Here is a 26,382-nt window from a genome sequence, read left to right as displayed (position 1 = left end):
CCAGAGATTGAAATGAGCACAGATAAAGTTCCTTAAGCCAAATATGGAATAGACAAGAGCTACTCCTTGCTCAACGAAATGGACACAACACCGCATATTAAACGCCTAAGATTGTACCTGACTAGTAAGTATCTTAAAACCTAGGGATTGCTATGTCTCCGAAAGAGAATCAAGCATGTGTACAGGGGCATAAACGCAGCAGTGATAGGATTGGAGAGGTTCGGTGAGCAAATGAAGACCCTTTGAAGTCATATTGCATGGTACCCATTCCACGGGTTTCAACTACCCAGGTTTAAGGTATTCTTCCTTCAGCTGAAACATGCATGTGGAACCTAGAGTATGATCAACCATGTGATCGGGAGACGTGTTCAAATATGTCTCAGTTTTCGTACCCTGGTACTCGGGTGCAACATTCCAGACGCTTTACTAACACTCTCCCCACTTGGAGAGTCAGTCCCTTTAACCTCCTGTTTGGCCCAGTTTGCAATTTCTGTGGAAGATGAACAGGAATAGCGAGAACCAATGAGAGACTAGCTGGAGGTGTCTGGATGGGCAAATTTAACTCTCATTTCCCACCAGGAAGAGGAATTAACCAAAGGCTCAGCGTGTCATGCCAGAACGAGATTAGGGCTTGAAGACATCCTGCGGTTTTGCGGCCAGGTCACAAGAAAGCGAGTTGAAGAAAGGAGCTCAGGGGCACTGTAATTCACAAACCTGCAGAGTTATAAATGACAGCTATCGTCCAAAAATAGACTGAAGTAAGGCTGCCAAGAGGACTTGAAAGCGGGGCAGAATTGCAGGAAACCGATTTCAGGAGGTAGACTGGAATTGCATTGAAAGCATAGGAAAAGAGGCAGAACGTCCACAATGATGCACTTGGCCAACAAGGGCCTATGCGTTTTTTCCTGAATATATTCAGGAAAAAACGCATACGCCCTTTTTGGCCAACCAAGCAAACTTGCAAAGGAAATCTGCACTACAATGAAGTCTCACTTCTCCCCGGTCAAAAGGGCGATCCGAAATAAGTGTAAAATCCAGAAAGGCAGGACAGGCCATGGAGAACTGGGAGCCTTGTTATGCTGATGGGCGGGAGGTAAATTGCCAACAGACACTCAGGAGAAGTGTATGGTGTTTCCTGAAACATCTAAAAAACAAAGCAACAGAGCCTAGGGCACTTCCACTTATGGTCCTATAGCTTAGGGAAATTAAAATCAAAAAGACACAGCCACCCCAAAGTTTGGGACGCCTCCGTTTACAAGAACCTCGTTTACCGTACAAGTGCAGTATCACAGAAAGTGAAAAATGGATAAAGAACTTGTGGTACTTACGTACAATGCAGTATCACTCAGCAATGAAATCTATGTCATCAGGCCCGTAGCAGCATAATGAGTGGATTCAGGTACGATGATTCTAACTGAAATAAGTCACACAGAAAAAGAAACATCATAAGATATCACTAATACACGGAATGTAAACTTGGCTACACAGGAACTGCATTCCAAAGCAGAACAGGGTCTCAAATTTAGAAAAGCAACTTATGCTTGCTTAAGGGGAAAGGTGAGTTGGGGTGCTGCATAAAACCAGAGATTGAAATGAGCACAGATAAAGTTCCTTAAGCCAAATATGGAATAGACAAGAGCTACTCCTTGCTCAACGAAATGGACTCAACACCGCAAATTAAACGCCTAAGAATGTACCTGACTAGTAAGTATCTTAAAACCTATGGATTGCTATGTCTCCGAAAGAGAATCAAGCATGTGTACAGGGGCATAAACGCAGCAGTGATAGGATTGGAGAGGTTCGTGAGCAAATGAAGACCCTTTGAAGTCATATTGCATGGTACCCATTCCACGGGTTTCAACTACCCAGGTTTAAGGTATTCTTCCTTCAGCTAAAACATGCATGTGGAACCTAGAGTATGATCAACCATGTGATCGGGAGACGTGTTCAAATATGTCTCAGTTTTCGTACCCTGGTACTCGGGTGCAACATTCCAGACGCTTAACACTCTCCCGACTTGGAGAGTCAGTCCCTTTAACCTCCTGTTTGGCCCAGTTTGCAATTTCTGCGGAAGATGAACAGGAATAGCGAGAACCAATGAGAGGCTAGCTGGAGGTGTCTGGACGGGCAAACTTAACTCTCATTTCCCACCAGGAAGAGGAATTAACCAAAGGCTCAGCGTGCCGTGCCGGAACCAGATTAGGGCCTGAAGCCATCCTGCGGTGTTGCAGCCAGCTCACAAGAAAGCGAGTTGAAGAAAGGAGCTCAGGGGCACTGTAATTCACAAACCTGCAGAGTTATAAATGACAGCTATCGTCCAAAAATAGACTGAAGTAAGGCTGCCAAGAGGACTTGAAAGCGGGGCAGAATTGCAGGAAACCGATTTCAGGAGGTAGACTGGAATTGCATTGAAAGCATAGGAAAAGAGGCAGAACGTCCACAATGATGCACTTGGCCAAAAAGGGTGTATGCGTTTTTTCCTGAATATATTCAGGAAAAAACGCATACGCACTTTTTGGCCAACCAAGCAAGCTTGCAAAGGAAATCTGCACTACAATGAAGTCTCACTTCCCCCCGGTCAAAAGGGCCATCTGAAAAAAGTGTAAAATCCAGAAAGGCAGGACAGGCCATGGAGAACAGGGAGCCTTCTTATGCTGATGGGCGGGATGTAAATTGCCAACAGACGCTGGGGAGAAGTGTATGGTGTTTCCTGAAACATCTAAAAAACAAAGCAACAGAGCCTAGGGCACTTCCACTTATGGTCCTATAGCTTAGGGAAATTAAAATCAAAAAGACACAGCGACCCCAAAGTTTGGGACGCCTCTGTTTACAAGAACCTCGTTTACCGTAAAAGTTCAATATCACAGAAAGTGAAAAATGGATAAAGAACTTGTGGTATTTACGTACAATGCAGTATCATTCAGCAATGAACTCTATGTCATCAGGCCCGTAGCAGCACAATGAGTGGATTCAGGTACGATGATTCTAACTGAAATAAGTCACACAGAAAAAGAAACATCATAAGAAATCACTAATACACAGAATGTAAACTTGGCTACACAGGAACTGAATTCCAAAACAGAACAGGGTCTCAAATTTAGAAAACCAACTTATGCTTGCTTAAGGGGAAAGGTGATTTGGGGTGCTGCATAAAACCAGAGATTGAAATGAGCACAGATAAATTTCCTTAAGCCAAATATGGAATAGACAAGAGCTACTCCTTGCTCAACGAAATGGACTCAACACCGCATATTAAACGCCTAAGAATGTACCTTACAAGTAAGTATCTTAAAACCTATGGATTGCTATGTCTCCGAAAGAGAATCAAGCGTGTGTACAGGGGCATAAACGCAGCAGTGATAGGATTGGAGAGGTTCGGTGAGCAAATGAAGACCCTTTGAAGTCATATTGCATGGTACCCATTCCACGGGTCTCAACTCTCCAGGTTTAAGGTATTCTTCCTTCAGATAAAACATGCATGTGGAACCCAGAGTATGATCAACCGTGTGAACGGGAGACGTGTTCAAATATGTCTCAGTTTTTGTACCCTGGTACTCGGGTGCAACATTCCAGACGCTTTACTAACACTCTCCCCACTTGGAGAGTCAGTCCCTTTAACCTCCTGTTTGGCCCAGTTTGCAATTTCCATGGAAGATGAACAGGAATAGAGAGAACCAATGAGAGACTAGCTGGATGTGTCTGGATGGGCAAATTTAACTCTCATTTCCCACCAGGAAGAGGAAATAACCAAAGGCTCAGCATGCCGTGCCGGAACCAGATTAGGGCCTGAAGCCATCCTGCGGTGTTGCGGCCTGCTCAAAAGAAAGCGAGTTGAAGAAAGGAGCTCAGGGGCACTGTAATTCACAAACCTGCAGAGTTATAAATGACAGCTATCGTCCAAAAATAGACTGAAGTAAGGCTGCCAAGAGGACTTGAAAGCGGGGCAGAATTGCAGGAAACCGATTTCAGGAGGTAGACTGGAATTGCATTGAAAGCATAGGAAAAGAGGCAGAACGTCCACAATGATGCACTTGGTCAAAAAGGGCGTATGCGTTTTTTCCTGAATATATTCAGGAAAAAACGCATACGCCCTTTTTGGCCAACCAAGCAAACTTGTAAAGGAAATCTGCACTACAATGAAGTCTCACTTCCCCCCGGTCAAAAGGGCCATCTGAAAAAAGTGTAAAATCCAGAAAGGCAGGACAGGCCATGGAGAACTGGGAGCCTTGTTATGCTGATGGGCGGGATGTAAATTGCCAACAGACACTCGGGTGAAGTGTATGGTGTTTCCTGAAATATCTAAAAAACAAAGCAACAGAACCTAGGGCACTTCCACTTATGGTCCTATAGCTTAGGGAAATTAATATCAAAAAGACACTGCAACCCCAAAATTTGGGACGGCTCTTTTTACAGGAATCTCTTCTATGGCACAAGTTAAATATCCCAGAGAGCAAATAATGGATAAAGAAGTTGCGGTACTTCTGTACAACAGAATACCACTCAGCAATGAAATCTATGTCACCAGGCCCGTACCAGCAAAATGAGTGGATTGAGGCACGATGATTCTAAGTGAAATAAGTCACACAGAAAAAGAAACATCATAAGGCATCACTAATACACGGAATGTGAACTTGGCTACACATGAACTGAATTACAAAACAGAACAGGGTCTCAAGTTTAGAAAACCAACTTATGCCTGCTTAAGGGGGAAGGTGAGTTGGGGTGCTGCATAAAAGCAGAGTTTGAAATTAGCACAGATACCGTTCCATAAGCCAAATATGTAATAGACAAGAGCTACCCCTTGCTCAACGAAATGGATTCAACAATGAGGTATCACCTCACACCTGGTAGAATAGGCATCATTGAAAATCTACAAACAAAAAATGCTGGAAAGGGTGTGGAGAAAAGGAACCCTCTTCCACTATTGTTGGGAATATAAATTGATACAGTCATTATGGAGAACAATATGGAATTTCTTAAGAAACTAACAATAGAATTACCATATGATACAGCAATCCCAGTACTGGACATATACCCAGACAAAACCATAAATCAAAAAGAGTCATTCACCGCAATGTTCATTGCATCACTATTTACAATATCGAGGTAATGGAAGCAACCTAAATGCCCACAGACAGACGAATGCATAAAGCTGTGGTACATATATAAAATGGAATATTACTAAGCCATGAAAAGGAATGAAATTGGGTCATTTGTAGAGACGTCGATGGATCTAGAGACTGTCATACAGAGTGAAGTAAGTCAGAAAGAGAAAAACAAATCTTGTATATTCATGCATATATGTGGAACCTAGAAAAACTGTACAGATTAACCATTTTGCAAGGCATAAATAGAGCAACAGATGTAGACAACAAACGTATGGACAACAAGGGGGGAAAGCTGTTGGGGGGGTGGTGGTGGGAGGATTTGAGAGACTGGGATTGGCATGTATACATTTATATGTATAAAATAGATAACCAATAAGAACCTGCTGTATAAAAATATAAAATAAAATTCAAAATTAAAAAGAAGTAAAATTTAAAAAATAAAACAGAAAAAACAATTATTCCCTGCACATACATGTATTTATATGAATAAATTATTTCCATGCTTATATCTGTAAATACAAAAAAGAGGAATAAAATCTACCTTGAACCAAAAACGAAAAAGAGAAAAAAAACACAGAACCCACCAGTTACACAGAGGAAAACCGTATCAGGGCACTTGCTCCAGTTGTAAACAATTCTGAAGTTGGTCAGTGGTGGGGAATCGTCTCCCATTCAGCCAGCAGCCCCCACGCAACAAGCGTCCTCATTGCAAAGCTGGGGCACCGTGCCGAGGCATCTGTGAGTAAACGTGAGCTGAGCCCCAGGCCAGTTGCTGCTGAACTATTCCCACCCGTCCCAGGTAAAACACCTGAATATATACAAGGACTTGAAAGCCTAGAGGAAGGGCCATAGAGCCACACGAGTGACAGCATGCCGGCCGACTTGGTGCCTGCAGGCCAGCCAGGATGGTCCTGGCCCTGGGTGCTCTTCTGGAAGATTTCCATTTCCCTGCCTGAGATACCCGTCCTGTCCCTGCCCCCACTGCTTTTTTCCTTCCTCACCTCTGCCCAGGGAGAAATTCCAGCAGCAGGTATGGGTGACACACCCTCTTCTTTAGCAGGTGGCAGCCTGGCAACTGCTGCAGAAAGTCCAGCAGAGCCCCACTCACACTGGGCCACCCACAAAGCCGTGGCCTCTCACTCCCTCCCACCAGCCCAGCCCCGAGACTGCTGACAGGGCAGAGAAAATGGCGTCAGGCACGGCTGCAGGGGCTCTTGCTGCCTGGAGTGGTATTTATATTGATCTCAACCACGGCACACCTGGGGAGGGCTGGCCGGCACGGTAAGGCTGCCCAGGTCAGCCAATCATCACCCCTCAGGGGCTCACAGTTGCAGAAAATGGAACTTGCTGAACCGGCCAGGTCCAAGGAACAGGTGTGGGCTCCTGAGAGTCAGGATAGACAAGGGGCTGCAGCTTTGGCTTGTTTTCTAATCATTTTATCTGGCCCATGAGTGGGAGACAACTTCAAGAAAACCCTCTCCTAATGAGAGGAACCCAGGAGTCAGGGAGAGGAGGGGTGGGTGGTGGTTGGAGACAGAGGCCTGGTGCCCCGGGTGCAGTGGAAGTCTCTGGAAGACCAGGTGGAGGGAGGTCTCACGGAGTGATGCCCAGGGTCACAGACCTGTCGCAGCTGCTGTTTGTTAGTTCAAGTCCTGCTCTGAGGTGCTCTGTGTCAGCTCTGAGCGACAGGTGAGCTGGGGGTGCTCTGCAATGAGGGCTATGTGCACGGTTCCTGTGTGCCCAGCCCTGCCACGGTACCTGCAAGGGTAGCTCTGTATCCTGGGAGGGGCCTGACCACGAGAGCCCCGTGGGCTGGGGTGGGGGTGGGGTACCTGCCCAGGTGAGCTCCATATTCTGGAATTGGTCTGACCACGAGAGCCCCATGGGCTGCTGGGGACCTGGTAAAGGATGTCAGGACAGTCAGTGAAGCCACCGAGGATATACCTCCAGTTGCTCCTAATTCCTACACCCTGCTGGTCATTCTACCAACCACCAGGACATGGTATTCTGTATTAGTCTTCAATGATGCCTTCTTTTGTATTCCATTAGTCCCAGAGTCACAAGAAATTTTGGCTTGTGAGTGGCAGGACTCAACATACAACTAAGACAATACTTCCGGGCCGTCTGGCCCCAAGGGTGCAAAAATTCCCACACCATCTTTGGGGAAAGCTTAGCTAAAGACCTAAAAGTTCTACCTCTGGAAAAGGAAACCCTCCTTCAATATGCAGACGACATTCTGATCACCAGCCCTACTAAGGAGGCCTCTGAACTACCAAGCCAATAAAGGATAGAAGTTGTCCAAGAAAAAGCTCAAATATCACAGACTGCGGTGACCTGCCTGGGCTTCATTCTCACAGAAGGTCAGAGAAGCCCATCCCAGGAAAGGGAAGAAACCATTTTCAGCCTTACCCCTTTCTAAAACTAGAAGACAGCTTAGGGGTTCCTGGGGAGGCCAGGGTTTGCTGCTTCTGGATCCCTAACTACAGTCTACTAGCTGGGCCTCTATATGAAACACTGAAAGGAAAAGATGATGATCCTTTTGAATAGAATCCAGAAGTGGCCTTTCAAGAATGGAAAGAGCAGTCAATTCAGACCCTTGCCCTGGAACTCCCTAATTTAGCTAAACCCTTTGACCTTTACATTCCCGGTGAAAGGTGAATCGCCATTGGAGAATTAGTGCAAAAACTGGGACCACTTGAAATGGAACAATGCAAGAATGCCATCCAGGTAGGATAAACTACGGTCACTAAGGGGCTTGGCCCACTGCCACATCTGGCCAAGATACTGGCGGTATCTAAAAACCTGGAAATCAGCAGCCCAAAAGGCCACCTCCCTCCTAAGGGAAAAGGACCCCACGTGGTGATCCTAACCACCAACCATGCCCTGAAGTTGCAGGGTTCGCTCTGTGGGCACACCGACCTCGAGTGAGGAGGCCCTCCAACTCCAACATCCAGAGAGATAACCGGGGGCAACAGGGCACCATGACGACTCGTGTGAACATCACTTGACCTGGAGTTTCTCTCATAAAACAACAAGAGTGTGTCCCAAAAGAGTAGACTACTGCTTGCAGGACTTACTGCACCCAGAGGGGAGCTAATAATCTTGGCGGGGGAACAGTATACCACACTGTCACCATAGAAAAGCCTACAGACACCGTGATGATGGTGGCCAATAAGACCGGCTGGACTCCTGTTTACTTCAAAAGGCTGTTGACTCAGTAGCCATCATGGTCCTTGGTCACCACTGACCCTGGACTGTCTGGGAGTTGAGCGGGCAGGACTCTGACACCTGGTGCTGTTTGTACGTTAATTCAGGGGCCTAACTGAAGAAAGCGCAGACTACTGGTCAGAGCATCTAGGCTGGCAGAGACGGTCAGCCTAAGGTGGCCGAACAAATGTGGGGCGGGGTGAAACCGGCCCCCACAGCGTCTCTGCACATCTCTTTCCTGGACCCTTAAAGGTCATTAGAATCTATAACACTTCCAATGCTGGTGCTCAGGTGGACGAGCAGGGAGGCAGGGGTCCTGGGGACAATCAACGTCACCGGGAGGCTGCTGGGGAGAAGCTCTGACCCTCGCCCCAGGGTATGAGGGCTCCCAACTCAGCACTCAGCAGTTACAGAAGAAGGGTCTGCACCCTCAGCACTCCAAGAATGAGGAACGGGACAAAAGGCAGAGGAGGGGTTTGTCCCCAGCAAAGCCCATTAAAAATCCCTGGGAGATAAAAATAGAATCTGGGCAATAAAGTCAAGTCTAACCTTTTTTATCCTTTGTGCTTTGTCTAATTTCACGTGCTCCTAGGGTCCCGCATGCAGAGGTTCCACACCCGGCACTTCAGACCAGATTTCCTAGTGCAGAATGGCTGGGTCGACACCTCAGCTCCTGGGGCCCAGTGCAGACTCCACGATATAGAGCCTGAGCTACAGCCAACCCGGCCCTCGAGAGCTCCGCCGCCTCCCTCCCTCCCACTGACTCTGACAGGATCTCTACACAGCAGCCCAGCCCACAGCCCACGGGGTAGTGCATGCTCTCACCTCTCCATTCTCTGATCAAAATATAAAGTTTCCTTTGCTTGTGAACCAAACTCAGTCTCGATCTGTTGGCCCCAATGACACTGGGCAGGGGGACACTTGTTGGGGTCCACTCTGGAGGATCAGTAACAGAAATTGAGACTATTGTAACCTCAATGAACAGATGTGTGAGCCAAACTGTAGTTAACATAGAACAGTGTATAAGGCTCGGGTAAAATAAGATGTTTTTAACACTTCCATTTGATATTTCCATCACTTTTTATAAGCAAGTTCAGTGAAAAGGTTTGTCTTATTTGTCAGGTCAATATTAGAGAAACGAAGTGATTTCTTTCCAAGGATGTACAGCTAATAATCTTGGTTAAACCTTCAATCTTGTTTTAAATGCTTTTCCATTGAAAATGATACCTCTCTTTCAGCTCCCCCATTTCTGAGAAGTATAAAATCTTATAATTTATTATTACCAAAGGGGAAAGGTGGGAGGAGGGATAAATTAACAGTTTGGAATGAACACATACACACTGCTATGTATAAAATAGATCATCAACAAGGAACTACTGTATAGCACAGGGAACTACACTCAACATTTTGCAATAACCTATAAGGGGAAATAATCTGAAAAAGAATAGATATTTTTATTGACATCATCTATCAATGACAGTTAAAGTGTAGCCTAAGGGAAGCTGGTGGTGAGTGCTTCTGACCCTGAAGACTTCAATCATCTAAAGTTTGGACTCTGCCTACTTCCCAAGGCCCTTAATGAACATATGTGTAGCTGTAGCTTAAAAAATTCCCCAGTTTGGGTTTCGGGGAGACACTGATTTTGAAAAAGCCCTGGTGTTCTCCTTACATGAATGGGACTCTTCCTACTGCTAAAACATGTCTGTCACACCCAGAGGATGGTATACCGTCTGATCGGGAAGAGTTTGGAAAAGGCATCTCATCTCCTCATCTCCTGGTGCTCGGGTTCACCCCTCCAGCGTCTTTACTAACAGTCTCCCCACTTGGAGATGTCAGCACTGTCAACATCCTGTTGCGTACAGTTTGGAATTTGTCCAGAGGATGAAGCGGAAGGATGAGGAACAATGAGAGACAAGTCCTAGGTGTTCAGACAGGCACATGTCACTCTAATTTCCAATCAGGAAGACGAATTGACCAAAGGCTAGGGTTGCCCATGGAAACAGTATAGGGCTTGAGGAAATCCCGCTGCTTTGTGGCCAGTTCCCATAAACACAAGTTGAACAATGGAACTCAGGGGCAGTAAAATTCACAAAACTGCAGAGTTGAAAATATCCATCACTGAAAAATGTCTTGAGGAAAGTCAGAGAAAAGGACTTGTAAGCAAGGGAGAATGGCAGGAAAGGGATTTGAGGAGGTAGAAAGGACTCGCCATTAAGCACAAGAAAAGGAGCTGAACATTGCCAACATTGCAGTTGGCCAAAAAGGGTGTATGCGTTCTTTTCTGTATATGCAACATGGATTGAACACATCTAGACCCACAGCAGGATGAGACATAAGGCTGGAAACTGTTTGCGCTAAGAGAAATGTGAGGTTGGGTGAGGAAATGCACACCCTTTAAAGTAATACTACCTGGTACCCATTCAATGGGTCCCAAATCTGCAGGTTCAAGGGATCTTCCTACAGCTAAAACATGCATGGAAAACCCAGAGGACTGTACACCATGTGATCGGGAGATGTGTCTAAAATGCACCTCATTTATCCTCTCCTGGTGCTCCTGTTCACCATTCCAGCCACGCTACTTAGAATCTCCCCACTTGGAGAATCAGCACATTTAAACTTCTGTTTCACACATTTTGCAAATTGTGAGGAGGATGAACGGGAAGAGGGGGAACCAATGAGAGAAGAGTTGTAGGGGTTTGGACGGGCACATATCACTCTAATTTCCCATTAAGAATAAGAATTAAAGAAAGGCTCAGCCTGCCTCGCCGGAGCCAAAATAGGGCCTGAAGCAATCCTGCGGGTTTGAGGCCAGCTCACAAAAGAGCAACTTAAAAAATGGAGCTCAGGGTCACTGCAATTCACAAACCTGCAGAGTTATAAATGAAAACTAACGTCCAAAAATATGTTGAGGTAAGGCAAAGAAGAGGATCTGAATGCAAGACAGAATTGCAAGAAACAGATTTCAAGAGATAGATTGGACTCGTCTTTAACGCACATGAAAAGCGGCAGAATTTCGACAATGATGCAGTTGGCCCAAAAGGGCGTATGCGTTTTTTCCTGATTATATCCAGGAAAAAACGCATACGCACTTTATGGGCAACGAAGCAAGCAAGCAATGTAAATGTGCACAACAAAGAAGTCTCACTTCCCACCGGTCAAAAGGGCCATCCTAAAAAATTGTAAAAACCAGAAATGCAGGACAGGCCATGGAGAACAGGGAGCCTTTATACGCTGATGGGCAGTGTGTGAACTGCCGAGAGCCACTCTGGAGAAGTGTATGGTGGTTCCTAAATCATCTAAAAAACAGAGCTACAGAGCATAGGACACTTCCAATCATGGGAGTATATCTAGGGAAGTCTAAAAATCAACAAGACACAAGCACACCACAGTTTAGGGCTACTCTGTTTACAAGAACCTCAACTTCAGTACACCTTAAATATCCCAGGAAAGAGAACAATGGATAAAGAAGATGTGGTACTTATGTACAATGGAATATCTCTTCACCATGAAATCAATGTAATAAGGCTAGTAGAAGGATAAAGAGTGGATTTAGGTCCGATAATACTACTTGAAATAAGTCAAACAGAAAAAGAAACATATCATAAGATATCACTTATAGAGGGAGGGTAAATATGGCTGCACAAGAAATGAATTACAGAACAGAACAGTGTCTCACATTTAGAAAACACACTTATGTCAGCTTAAGGGGAAAGGAGAGGTGGGGTGATGCATAAAACCAGAGTTTGAAATTAGCACAGATACCGTTCAATAAACCAAATAGGTATTAGACAAGATCTACACCTTGCTCAATGAACAGGCCTCAACACACCCTATACACCGCAGAGAAATATATCTGAGGAATAAGAATCTTAAAACCCATGTATTGATATATCTCCATAAGGGAATCAAGTGTGTGCAGAGCGGCACAAACACAGCAGTGAAAAGGAGCTAAACCCCATTATAGAAATAAATTTTAAAAACAAAACGCTGAAACAATGAAAGAGAGAAAAATTCTTACAAAATTCGCTCAGGGGCTGTGATGCAACCTGGATTGACCACATATAAACCCACAGCTGGATAAGACATAAGGCTGGACACTTGGGGATGACAGGATTGGTGAGCTTTGGTGAGCAACTGCCGAAAGTTTAATGCAATACTTCATGCTACTCATTCCAAGGGTTCCAACACTCCAGGTTGAAGGGAATCTTCCTACAGCTAAACCATGCTTGGGAAACCCAGCGACTGGTATACCATATGATCGGGAAAGGTTTCTAAAACGCACCTCATTTTTCCTCTCCTGGGGCTCCGGATCGACATTCCAGCCGCTTTACTAACAACATCCCCACATGGAGTCAATGCCTTTAAGTTCTGGTATCACACAGTATGCAGTTAGTGCAGAGGATGAATGGGAATAGGGGGAACCAGTGAGAAACTAGCTGTAGCTGTTTCAATGGGCACATGTCACTCTAATATCACATCAGTAAGAAAAATTAACCAAAGGCACAGCAAGGTGCCCCAGAAGAAAAATAGGGCTTCAAGGAATCCTGTGGTTACGGGGCAAGACCACAAAAATAAGAGCTAAAAAATGGAGCTAAGGGCCACTGCAATTCAAAAACCTGCAGAGTTATAAAGGCCAACTATTTTTAAAAAATATATTGAGGTAAGGCTATGAAGAGGCATTGAAAGCAAGGCAGAATTGCAGGAAACCGATTTCAGGAGGTAGACTGGAATTGCATTGAAAGCATATGAAGAGAGTCAGAAACTCGACAATGATGCACTTTGTCAAAAAGGGCGTATGCGTTTTTTCCTGAATATATTCAGGAAAAAACGTATACGCCCTTTTTGGCCAACCAAGCAAGCTTGCAAAGGAAATCTGCACTACAATGAAGTCTCACTTCCACCTGGTCAAAAGGGCCATCTGAAAAAAGTGTAAAATCCATAACGGCACGACAGGCCATGGAGAACTGGGAGCCTTCTTATGCTGATGGGCGGGATGTAAATTGCCAACAGCCACTCTGGAGAAGTGTATGGTGTTTCCTGAAACATCTAAAAAACAAAGCAACAGAGCCTAGGGCACTTCCACTTATGGTCCTATAGCTTAGGGAAATTAAAATCAAAAAGACACAGCCACCCCAAAGTTTGGGACGGCTCTGTTTACAAGAACCTCGTTTACGGTACAAGTTCAATATCGCAGAAAGTGAAAAATGGATAAAGAACTTGTGGTACTTACGTACAATGCAATATCAGTCAGCAATGAAATCTATGTCATCAGGCCCTTAGCAGCACAATGAGTGGATTCAGGTATGATGATTCTAACTGAAATAAGTCACACAGAAAAAGAAACATCATAAGATATCACTAATACACGGAATGGAAACTTGGCTACACAGGAACTGAATTACAGAACAGAACAGGGTGTCAAATTTAGAAAACCAACTTATGCTTGCTTAAGGGTAAAGGTGAGTTGGGGTGCTGCATAAAACCAGAGATTGAAATGAGCACAGATAATGTTCCTTAAGCCAAATATGGAATAGACAAGAGCTACTCCTTTCTCAACGTAATGGACTCAACACCGCATATTAAACGCCTAAGAATGTACCTGAGTAGTAAGTATCTTAAAACCTATGGATTGCTATGTCTCCGAAAGAGAATCAAGCATGTGTACAGGGGCATAAACGCAGCAGTGATAGGATTGGAGAGGTTCGGTGAGCAAATGAAGACCCTTTGAAGTCATATTGCATGGTACCCATTCCACGGGTTTCAACTACCCAGGTTTAAGGTATTCTTCCTTCAGCTAAAACATGCATGTGGAACCCAGAGTATGATCATCCATGTGAACGGGAGACGTGTTCAAATATGTCTCAGTTTTCCTCCCCTGGTACTCGGGTGCAACATTCCAGACGCTTTACTAACACTCTCCCGACTTGGAGAGTCAGCGCCTTTAACCTCCTGTTTGGCCCAGTTTGCAATTTCTGCGGAAGATGAACAGGAATAGCGAGAACCAATGAGAGACTAGCTGGAGGTGTCTGGACGGGCAAATTTAACTCTCATTTCCCACCAGGAAGAGGAAATAACCAAAGGCTCAGCGTGCCGTGCCGGAACCAGATTAGGGCCTGAAGCCATCCTGCGGTGTTGCGACCAGCTCACAAGAAAGCGAGTTGAAGAAAGAGCTCAGGGGCACTGTAATTCACAAACCTGCAGAGTTATAAATGACAGCTATCGTCCAAAAATATACTGAAGTAAGGCTGCCAAGAGGACTTGAAAGCGGGGCAGAATTGCAGGAAACCGATTTCAGGAGGTAGACTGGAATTGCATTGAAAGCATAGGAAAAGAGGCCTAACGTCCACAAGGATGCACTTGGCCAAAAAGGGCGTATGCGTTTTTTCCTGAATATATTCAGGAAAAAACGCATACGCCCTTTTTGGCCAACCAAGCAAACTTGCAAAGGAAATCTGCACTACAATGAAGTCTCACTTCCCCCCGGTCAAAAGGGCCATCTGAAAAAAGTGTAAAATCCAGAAAGGCAGGACAGGCCATGGAGAACTGGGAGCCTTGTTATGCTGATGGGCGGGATGTAAATTGCCAACAGCCACTGGGGAGAAGTGTATGGTGTTTCCTGAAACATCTAAAAAACAAAGCAACAGAGCCTAGGGCACTGCCACTTATGGTCCTATAGCTTAGGGAAATTAAAATCAAAAAGACACAGCCACCCCAAAGTTTGGAACACCTCTGTTTACAAGAACCTCGTTTACAGTACAAGTTCAACATCGCAGAAAGTGAAAAATGGATAAAGAAGTTGTGGTATTTACTTACAAAGCAATATCACTCAGCAATGAAATCTGTGTCATCAGGCCCTTAGCAGCACAATGAGTGGATTCAGGTATGATGATTCTAACTGAAATAAGTCACACAGAAAAAGAAACATCATAAGATATCAGTAATACACGCAATGGAAACTTGGCTACACAGGAACTGAATTACAGAACAGAACAGGGTCTCAAATTTAGAAAACCAACTTATGCTTGCTTAAGGGGAAAGGTGAGTTGGGGTGCTGCATAAAACCAGAGATTGAAATGAGCACAGATAAAGTTCCTTAAGCCAAATATGGAATAGACAAGAGCTACTCCTTGCTCAACGAAATGGACTAAACACCGCATATTAAACGCCTAAGAATGTACCTGACTAGTAAGTATCTTAAAACCTATGGATTGCTATGTCTCCGAAAGAGAATCAAGCATGTGTACAGGGGCATAAACGCAGCAGTGATAGGATTGGAGAGGTTCGTGAGCAAATGAAGACCCTTTGAAGTCATATTGCATGGTACCCATTCCACGGGTTTCAACTACCCAGGTTTAAGGTATTCTTCCTTCAGCTAAAACATGCATGTGGAACCTAGAGTATGATCAACCATGTTATCGGGAGACGTGTTCAAATATGTCTCAGTTTTCGTACCCTGGTACTCGGGTGCAACATTCCAGACGCTTTACTAACACTCTCCCGACTTGGAGAGTCAGTGCCTTTAACCTCCTGTTTGGCCCAGTTTGCAATTTCTGCGGAAGATGAACAGGAATAGCGAGAACCAATGACAGGCTAGCTGGAGGTGTCTGAATGGGCAAATTTAACTCTCATTTCCCACCAGGAAGAGGAATTAACCAAAGGCTCAGCATGCCGTGCCAGAACCAGATTAGGGCCTGAAGCCATCCTGCGGTGTTGCGGCCAGGTCACAAGAAAGCGAGTTGAAGAAAGGAGCTCAGGGGCACTGTAATTCACAAACCTGCAGAGTTATAAATGACAGCTATCGTCCAAAAATAGACTGAAGTAAGGCTGCCAAGAGGACTTGAAAGCGGGGCAGAATTGCAGGAAACCGATTTCAGGAGGTAGACTGGAATTGCATTGAAAGCATAGGAAAAGAGGCAGAACGTCCACAATGATGCACTTGGCCAAAAAGTGCGTATGCGTTTTTTCCTGAATATATTCAGGAAAAAACGCATACGCCCTTTTTGGCCAACCAAGCAAGCTTGCGAAGGAAATCTGCACTACAATGAAGTCTCACTTCCCCCCGGTCAAAAGGGCCATATGAAAAAAGTGTAAAATCCAGAAAGGCAGGACAGGCCATGGAGAACTGGGAGCCTTGTTATGCTGATGGGCGGGATGTAAATTACCAACAGACACTCGGGAGAAGTGTATGGTGTTTCCTGAAACATCTAAAAAACAAAGCAACAGAGCCTAGGGCACTTCCACTTATGGTCCTATAGCTTAGGGAAATTAAAATCAAAAAGACACAGCCACCCCAAAGTTTGGAACGGCTCTGTTTACAAGAACCTCGTTTACAGTACAAGTACAACATCGCAGAAAGTGAAAAATGGAGAAAGAAGTTGTGGTATTTACTTACAAAGCAATATCACTCAGCAATGAAATCTGTGTCATCAGGCCCTTAGCAGCACAATGAGTGGATTCAGGTATGATGATTCTAACTGAAATAAGTCACACAGAAAAAGAAACATCATAAGATATCAGTAATACACGGAATGTAAACTTGGCTACACAGGAACTGAATTACAGAACAGAACAGGGTCTCAAATTTAGAAAAGCAACTTATGCTTGCTTAAGGGGAAAGGTGAGTTGGGGTGCTGCATAAAACCAGAGATTGAAATGAGCACAGATAAAGTTCCTTAAGCCAAATATGGAATAGACAAGAGCTACTCCTTGCTCAACGAAATGGACTCAACACCGCATATTAAACGCCTAAGAATGTACCTGACTAGTAAGTATCTTAAAACCTATGGATTGCTATGTCTCCGAAAGAGAATCAAGCATGTGTACAGGGGCATAAACGCAGCAGTGGTAGGATTGGAGAGGTTCGGTGAGCAAATGAAGACCCTTTGAAGTCATATTGCATGGTACCCATTCCACGGGTTTCAACTACCCAGGTTTTAGGTATTCTTCCTTCAGCTAAAACATGCATGTGGAACCCAGAGTATGATCAACCATGTGATCGGGAGACGTGTTCAAATATGTCTCAGTTTTCCTCCCCTGGTACTCGGGTGCAACATTCCAGACGCTTTACTAACACTCTCCCCACTTGGAGAGTCAGCGCCTTTAACCTCCTGTTTGACCCAGTTTGTAATTTCTGCGGAAGATGAACAGGAATAGCGAGAACCAATGAGAGGCTAGCTGGAGGTGTCTGGACGGGCAAATTTAACTCTCATTTCCCACCAGGAAGAGGAAATAACCAAAGGCTCAGCGTGCCGTACCGGAACCAGATTAGGGCCTGAAGCCATCCTGCGGTGTTGCGGCCAGCTCAAAAGAAAGCGAGTTGAAGTAAGGAGCTCAGGGGCACTGTAATTCACAAACCTGCAGAGTTATAAATGACAGCTATCGTCCAAAAATATACTGAAGTAAGGCTGCCAAGAGGACTTGAAAGTGGGGCAGAATTGCAGTAAACCAATTTCAGGAGGTAGACTGGAATTGCATTGAAAGCATAGGAAAAGAGGCAGAACGTCCACAATGATGCACTTGGCCAAAAAGGGCGTATGCGTTTTTTCCTGAATATATTCAGGAAAAAACGCATACGCCCTTTTTGGCCAACCAAGCAAGCTTGCAAAGGAAATCTGCACTACAATGAAGTCTCACTTCCCCCCGGTCAAAAGGGCCATCTGAAAAAAGTGTAAAATCCAGAAAGGCAGGACAGGCCATGGAGAACTGGGAGCCTTGTTATGCTGATGGGCGGGATGTAAATTGCCAACAACCACTCGGGAGAAGTGTATGGTGTTTCCTGAAACATCTAAAAAACAAAGCAACAGAGCCTAGGGCACTGCCACTTATGCTCCTATAGCTTAGGGAAATTAAAATCAAAAAGACACAGCCACCCCAAAGTTTGGGACGCCTCTGTTTACAAGAACCCCGTTTACAGTACAAGTTCAACATCGCAGAAAGTGAAAAATGGATAAAGAAGTTGTGGTATTTACTTACAAAGCAATATCACTCAGCAATGAAATCTATGTCATCAGGCACTTAGCAGCACAATGAGTGGATTCAGGTATGATGATTCTAACTGAAATAAGTCACACAGAAAAAGAAACATCATAAGATATCAGTAATACACAGAATGGAAACTTGGCTACACAGGAACTGAATTACAGAACAGAACAGGGTCTCAAACTTAGAAAACCAACTTATGCTTGCTTAAGGGGAAAGGTGAGTTGGGGTGCTGCATAAAACCAGAGATTGAAATGAGCACAGATAAATTTCCTTAAGCCAAATATGGAATAGACAAGAGCTACTCCTTGCTCAACGAAATGGACTCAACACCGCATATTAAACGCCTAAGAATGTACCTGACTAGTAAGTATCTTAAAACCTATGGATTGCTATGTCTCCGAAAGAGAATCAAGCATGTGTACAGGGGCATAAACGCAGCAGTGATAGGATTGGAGAGGTTCGGTGAGCAAATGAAGACCCTTTGAAATCATATTGCATGGTACCCATTACACGGGTCTCAACTCTCCAGGTTTAAGGTATTCTTCCTTCAGCTAAAATATGCATGTGGAACCCAGAGTATGATCAACCATGTAAACGGGAGACGTGTTCAAATATGTCTCAGTTTTCCTCCCCTGGTACTCGGGTGCAACATTCCAGACGCTTTACTAACACTCTCCCGACTTGGAGAGTCAGTCCCTTTAACCTCCTGTTTGGCCCAGTTTGCAATTTCTGCGGAAGATGAACAGGAATAGCGAGAACCAATGAGAGGCTAGCTGGAGGTGTCTGGATGGGCAAATTTAACTCTCATTTCCCACCAGGAAGAGGAATTAACCAAAGGCTCAGCATGCCGGGCCGGAACCAGATTAGGGCCTGAAGCCATCCTGCGGTGTTGCGGCCAGCTGAAAAGAAAGCGAGTTGAAGAAAGGAGCTCAGGGGCACTGTAATTCACAAAGCTACAGAGTTATAAATGACAGCTATCGTCCAAAAATATACTGAAGTAAGGCTGCCAAGAGTACTTGAAAGCGGGGCAGAATTGCAGGAAACCGATTTCAGGAGGTAGACTGGAATTGCATTGAAAGCATAGGAAAAGAGGCAGAACGTCCACAATGATGCACTTGGCCAAAAAGGGCGTATGCGTTTTTTCCTGAATATATTCAGGAAAAAACGCATACGCCCTTTTTGGCCAACCAAGCAAGCTTGCAAAGGAAATCTGCACTACAATGAAGTCTCACTTCCCCCCGGTCCAAAGGGCCATCTGAAAAAAGTGTAAAATCCAGAAAGGCAGGACAGGCCATGGAGAACTGGAAGCCTTGTTATGCTGATGGGCGGGATGTAAATTGCCAACAAACACTGGGGAGAAGTGTATGGTGTTTCCTGAAACATCTAAAAAACAAAGCAACAGAACCTAGGGCACTTCCACTTATGGTCCTATAGCTTAGGGAAATTAAAATCAAAAAGACACAGCCACCCCAAAGTTTGGAACGGCTCTGTTTACAAGAACCTCGTTTACAGTACAAGTTCAACATCGCAGAAAGTGAAAAATGGATAAAGAAGTTGTGGTATTTACTTACAAAGCAATATCACTCAGCAATGAAATCTGTGTCATCAGGCCCTTAGCAGCACAGTGAGTGGATTCAGGTATGATGATTCTAACTGAAATAAGTCACACAGAAAAAGAAACCTCATAAGATATCAGTAATACACGGAATGTAAACTTGGCTACACAGGAACTGAATTACAGAACAGAACAGGGTCTCAAATTTAGAAAACCAACTTATGCTTGCTTAAGGGAAAAGGTGAGTTGGGGTGCTGCATAAAACCAGAGATTGAAATGAGCACAGATAAAGTTCCTTAAGCCAAATATGGAATAGACAAGAGCTACTCCTTGCTCAACGAAATGGACTCAACACCGCATATTAAACGCCTAAGAATGTACCTGACTAGTAAGTATCTTAAAACCTATGGATTGCTATGTCTCCGAAAGAGAATCAAGCATGTGTACAGGGGCATAAACGCAGCAGTGGTAGGATTGGAGAGGTTCGGTGAGCAAATGAAGACCCTTTGAAGTCATATTGCATGGTACCCATTCCACGGGTTTCAACTACCCAGGTTTTAGGTATTCTTCCTTCAGCTAAAACATGCATGTGGAACCCAGAGTATGATCAACCATGTGATCGGGAGACGTGTTCAAATATGTCTCAGTTTTCCTCCCCTGGTACTCGGGTGCAACATTCCAGACGCTTTACTAACACTCTCCCCACTTGGAGAGTCAGCGCCTTTAACCTCCTGTTTGGCACAGTTTGCAATTTCTTCGGAAGATGAACAGGAATAGCGAGAACCAATGAGAGGCTAGCTGGAGGTGTCTGGACGGGCAAATTTAACTCTCATTTCCCACCAGGAAGAGGAAATAACCAAAGGCTCAGCGTGCCGTACCGGAACCAGATTAGGGACTGAAGCCATCCTGCGGTGTTGCGGCCAGGTCACAAGAAAGCGAGTTGAAGAAAGGAGCTCAGGGGCACTGTAATTCACAAACCTGCAGAGTTATAAATGACAGCTATCGTCCAAAAATAGACTGAAGTAAGGCTGCCAAGAGGACTTGAAAGCGGGGCAGAATTGCAGGAAACCGATTTCAGGAGGTAGACTGGAATTGCATTGAAAGCATAGGAAAAGAGGCAGAACGTCCACAATGATGCACTTGGCCAAAAAGGGCGTATGCGTTTTTTCCTGAATATATTCAGGAAAAAACGCATATGCCCTTTTTGGCCAACCAAGCAAGCTTGCAAAGGAAATCTGCACTACAATGAAGTCTCACTTCCCCCCGGTCAAAAGGGCCATCTGAAAAAAGTGTAAAATCCAGAAAGGCAGGACAGGCCATGGAGAACTGGGAGCCTTGTTATGCTGATGGGCGGGATGTAAATTGCCAACAACCACTGGGGAGAAGTGTATGGTGTTTCCTGAAACATCTAAAAAACCAAGCAACAGAACCTAGGGCACTTCCACTTATGGTCCTATAGCTTAGGGAAATTAAAATCAAAAAGACACAGCCACCCCAAAGTTTGGAAAGGCTCTGTTTACAAGAACCTCGTTTACAGTACAAGTTCAACATCGCAGAAAGTGAAAAATGGATAAAGAAGTTGTGGTATTTACTTACAAAGCAATATCACTCAGCAATGAAATCTATGTCATCAGGCCCTTAGCAGCACAATGAGTGCATTCAGGTATGATGATTCTAACTGAAATAAGTCACACAGAAAAAGAAACATCATAAGATATCAGTAATACATGGAATGTAAACTTGGCTACACAGGAACTGAATTACAGAACAGAACAGGGTCTCAAACTTAGAAAACCAACTTCTGCTTGCTTAAGGGGAAAGGTGAGTTGGGGTGCTGCATAAAACCAGAGATTGAAATGAGCACAGATAAAGTTCCTTAAGCCAAATATGGAATAGACAAGAGCTACTCCTTGCTCAACGAAATGGACTCAACACCGCATATTAAACGCCTAAGAATGTACCTGACTAGTAAGTATCTTAAAACCTATGGATTGCTATGTCTCCGAAAGAGAATCAAGCATGTGTACAGGGGCATAAACGCAGCAGTGATAGGATTGGAGAGGTTCGTGAGCAAATGAAGACCCTTTGAAGTCATATTGCATGGTACCCATTCCACGGGTTTCAACTACCCAGGTTTAAGGTATTCTTCCTTCAGCTAAAACATGCATGTGGAACACAGAGTATGATCAACCATGTGATCGGGAGACGTGTTCAAATATGTCTCAGTTTTCCTCCCGTGGTACTCGGGTACAACATTCCAGATGCCTTACTAACACTCTCCCCACTTGGAGAGTCAGCGCCTTTAACCTCCTGTTTGGCACAGTTTGCAATACTGCGGAAGATGAACAGGAATAGCGAGAACCAATGAGAGGCTAGCTGGAGGTGTCTGGACGGGCAAATTTAACTCTCATTTCCCACCAGGAAGAGGAATTAACCAAAGGCTCAGCGTGCCGTGCCGGAACCAGATTAGGGCCTGAAGCCATCCTGCGGTGTTGCGGCCAGCTCAAAAGAAAGCGAGTTGAAGAAAGGAGCTCAGGGGCACTGTAATTCACAAACTTGCAGAGTTATAAATGACAGCTATCGTCCAAAAATATACTGAAGTAAGGCTGCCAAGAGGACTTGAAAGCGGGGCAGAATTGCAGGAAACCAATTTCAGGAGGTAGACTGGAATTGCATTGAAAGCATAGGAAAAGAGGCAGAACGTCCACAATGATGCACTTGGCCAAAAAGGGCATATGCGTTTTTTCCTGAATATATTCAGGAAAAAACGCATACGCCCTTTTTGGCCAACCAAGCAAGCTTGCAAAGGAAATCTGCACTACAATGAAGTCTCACTTCCCCCCAATCAAAAGGGCCATCTGAAAAAAGTGTAAAATCCAGAAAGGCAGGAAAGGCCATGGAGAACTGGGAGCCTTGTTATGCTGATGGGCGGGATGTAAATTGCCAACAGACACTCGGGAGAAGTGTATGGTGTTTCCTGAAACATCTAAAAAACAAAGCAACAGAGCCTAGGGCACTTCCACTTATGGTCCTATAGCTTAGGGAAATTAAAATCAAAAAGACACAGCCACCCCAAAGTTTGGGACGCCTCTGCTTACAAGAACCCCGTTTACAATACAAGTTCAACATCACAGAAAGTGAAAAATGGATAAAGAAGTTGTGGTATTTACTTACAAAGCAATATCACTCAGCAATGAAATCTATGTCATCAGGCCCTTAGCAACACAATGAGTGGATTCAGGTATGATGATTCTAACTGAAATAAGTCACACAGAAAAAGAAACATCATAAGATATCAGTAATACACGGAATGGAAACTTGGCTACACAGGAACTGAATTACAGAACAGAACAGGGTCTCAAACTTAGAAAAACAACTTATGCTTGCTTAAGGGGAAAGGTGAGTTGGGGTGCTGCATAAAACCAGAGATTGAAATGAGCACAGATAAAGTTCCTTAAGCCAAATATGGAATAGACAAGAGCTACTCCTTGCTCAACGAAATGGACTCAACACCGCATATTAAACGCCTAAGAATGTACCTGACTAGTAAGTATCTTAAAACCTATGGATTGCTATGTCTCCGAAAGAGAATCAAGCATGTGTACAGGGGCATAAACGCAGCAGTGATAGGATTGGAGAGGTTCGTGAGCAAATGAAGACCCTTTGAAGTCATATTGCATGGTACCCATTCCACGGGTTTCAACTACCCAGGTTTAAGGTATTCTTCCTTCAGCTAAAACATGCATGTGGAACCCAGAGTATGATCAACCACGTAAACGGGAGACGTGTTCAAATATGTCTCAGTTTTCCTCCCCTGGTACTCGGGTGCAACATTCCAGACGCTTTACTAACACTCTCCCGACTTGGAGAGTCAGTCCCTTTAACCTCCTGTTTGGCCCAGTTTGCAATTTCTGCGGAAGATGAACAGGAATAGCGAGAACCAATGAGAGGCTAGCTGGAGGTGTCTGGATGGGCAAATTTAACTCTCATTTCCCACCAGGAAGAGGAATTAACCAAAGGCTCAGCATGCTGGGCCGGAACCAGATTAGGGCCTGAAGCCATCCTGCGGTGTTGCGGCCAGCTCAAAAGAAAGCGAGTTGAAGAAAGGAGCTCAGGGGCACTGTAATTCACAAACCTACAGAGTTATAAATGACAGCTATCGTCCAAAAATATACTGAAGTAAGGCTGCCAAGAGGACTTGAAAGCGGGGCAGAATTGCAGGAAACCGATTTCAGGAGGTAGACTGGAATTGCATTGAAAGCATAGGAAAAGAGGTAGAACGTCCACAATGATGCACTTGGCCAAAAAGGGCGTATGCGTTTTTTCCTGAATATATTCAGGAAAAAACGCATACGCCCTTTTTGGCCAACCAAGCAAGCTTGCAAAGGAAATCTGCACTACAATGAAGTCTCACTTCCCCCCGGTCAAAAGGGCCATCTGAAAAAAAGTGTAAAATCCAGAAAGGCAGGACAGGCCATGGAGAACTGGGAGCCTTGTTATGCTGATGGGCGGGATGTAAATTGCCAACAACCACTCGGGAGAAGTGTATGGTGTTTCCTGAAACATCTAAAAAACAAAGCAACAGAGCCTAGGGCACTGCCACTTATGGTCCTATAGCTTAGGGAAATTAAAATCAAAAAGACACAGCCACCCCAAAGTTTGGGACGCCTCTGTTTACAAGAACCTCGTTTACAGTACAAGTTCAACATCGCAGAAAGTGAAAAATGGATAAAGAAGTTGTGGTACTTACTTACAAAGCAATATCACTCAGCAATGAAATCTGTGTCATCAGGCCCTTAGCAGCACAATGAGTGGATTCAGGTATGATGATTCTAACTGAAATAAGTCACACAGAAAAAGAAACCTCATAAGATATCAGTAATACACGGAATGTAAACTTGGCTACACAGGAACTGAATTACAGAACAGAACAGGGTCTCAAATTTAGAAAACCAACTTATGCTTGCTTAAGGGGAAAGGTGAGTTGGGGTGCTGCATAAAACCAGAGATTGAAATGAGCACAGATAAAGTTCCTTAAGCCAAATATGGAATAGACAAGAGCTACTCCTTGCTCAACGAAATGGACTCAACACCGCATATTAAACGCCTAAGAATGTACCTGACTAGTAAGTATCTTAAAACCTATGGATTGCTATGTCTCCGAAAGAGAATCAAGCATGTGTACAGGGACATAAACGCAGCAGTGATAGGATTGGAGAGGTTCGGTGAGCAAATGAAGACCCTTTGAAGTCATATTGCATGGTACCCATTCCACGGGTTTCAACTACCCAGGTTTAAGGTATTCTTCCTTCAGCTAAAACATGCATGTGGAACCCAGAGTATGATCAACCATGTGATCGGGAGACGTGTTCAAATATGTCTCAGTTTTCCTCCCGTGGTACTCGGGTACCACATTCCAGACGCCTTACTAACACTCTCCCCACTTGGAGAGTCAGCGCCTTTAACCTCCTGTTTGGCACAGTTTGCAATTTCTGCGGAAGATGAACAGGAATAGCGAGAACCAATGAGAGGCTAGCTGGAGGTTTCTGGACGGGCAAATTTAACTCTCATTTCCCACCAGGAAGAGGAATTAACCAAAGGCTCAGCGTGCCGTGCCGGAACCAGATTAGGGCCTGAAGCCATCCTGCGGTGTTGCGGCCAGCTCACAAGAAAGCGAGTTGAAGAAAGGAGCTCAGGGGCACTGTAATTCACAAACCTGCAGAGTTATAAATGACAGCTATCGTCCAAAAATAGACTGAAGTAAGGCTGCCAAGAGGACTTGAAAGCGGGGCAGAATTGCAGGAAACCGATTTCAGGAGGTAGACTGGAATTGCATTGAAAGCATAGGAAAAGAGGCAGAACGTCCACAATGATGCACTTGGCCAAAAAGGGCGTATGCGTTTTTTCCTGAATATATTCAGGAAAAAACGCATACGCCCTTTTTGGCCAACCAAGCAAGCTTGCAAAGGAAATCTGCACTACAATGAAGTCTCACTTCCCCCCGGTCAAAAGGGCCATCTGAAAAAAGTGTAAAATCCAGAAAGGCAGGACAGGCCATGGAGAACTGGGAGCCTTGTTATGCTGATGGGCGGGATGTAAATTGCCAACAGACACTCGGGAGAAGTGTATGGTGTTTCCTGAAACATCTAAAAAACAAAGCAACAGAGCCTAGGGCACTGCCACTTATGGTCCTATAGCTTAGGGAAATTAAAATAAAAAAGACACAGCCACCCCAAAGTTTGGGACGGCTCTGTTTACAAGAACCTCGTTTACAGTACAAGTTCAACATCGCAGAAAGTGAAAAATGGATAAAGAAGTTGTGGTACTTACTTACAAAGCAATATCACTCAGCAATGAAATCTATGTCATCAGGCCCTTAGCAGGACAATGAGTGGATTCAGGTAACATGATTCTAACTGAAATAAGTCACACAGAAAAAGAAACATCATAAGATATCAGTAATACACGGAATGTAAACTTGGCTACACAGGAACTGAATTACAGAACAGAACAGGGTCTCAAATTTAGAAA

The 26,382-nt window shown here is 44.5% G+C and overlaps 1 long non-coding RNA gene across 11 annotated transcripts in view; it reads right to left on the bottom strand.

Annotated features, from left to right (window-relative positions):
* The window catches only part of LOC307181428, a 914,212-nt gene that overhangs the window by 530,875 nt on the left and 356,955 nt on the right, over window positions 1–26,382 (bottom strand). Inside the window, exon 5 of one of the 11 annotated variants that reach the window (XR_013826756.1) lies at window positions 19,894–19,949. The exons of the other annotated variants lie outside the window; for them this stretch is intronic. This is a non-coding gene — a long non-coding RNA (uncharacterized lncRNA). Of the gene's footprint in view, window positions 1–19,893; window positions 19,950–26,382 lie in introns of those variants that run through there. 11 annotated transcript variants of the gene reach the window in all.

The sequence above is a fragment of the Stenella coeruleoalba genome (genome assembly GCF_951394435.1).
Source record: "Stenella coeruleoalba genome assembly, contig: scaffold_102, whole genome shotgun sequence".
In the NCBI taxonomy this organism is placed as follows: domain Eukaryota; kingdom Metazoa; phylum Chordata; class Mammalia; order Artiodactyla; family Delphinidae; genus Stenella; species Stenella coeruleoalba.
This window is presented reverse-complemented; position numbering and strand designations above follow the sequence as displayed.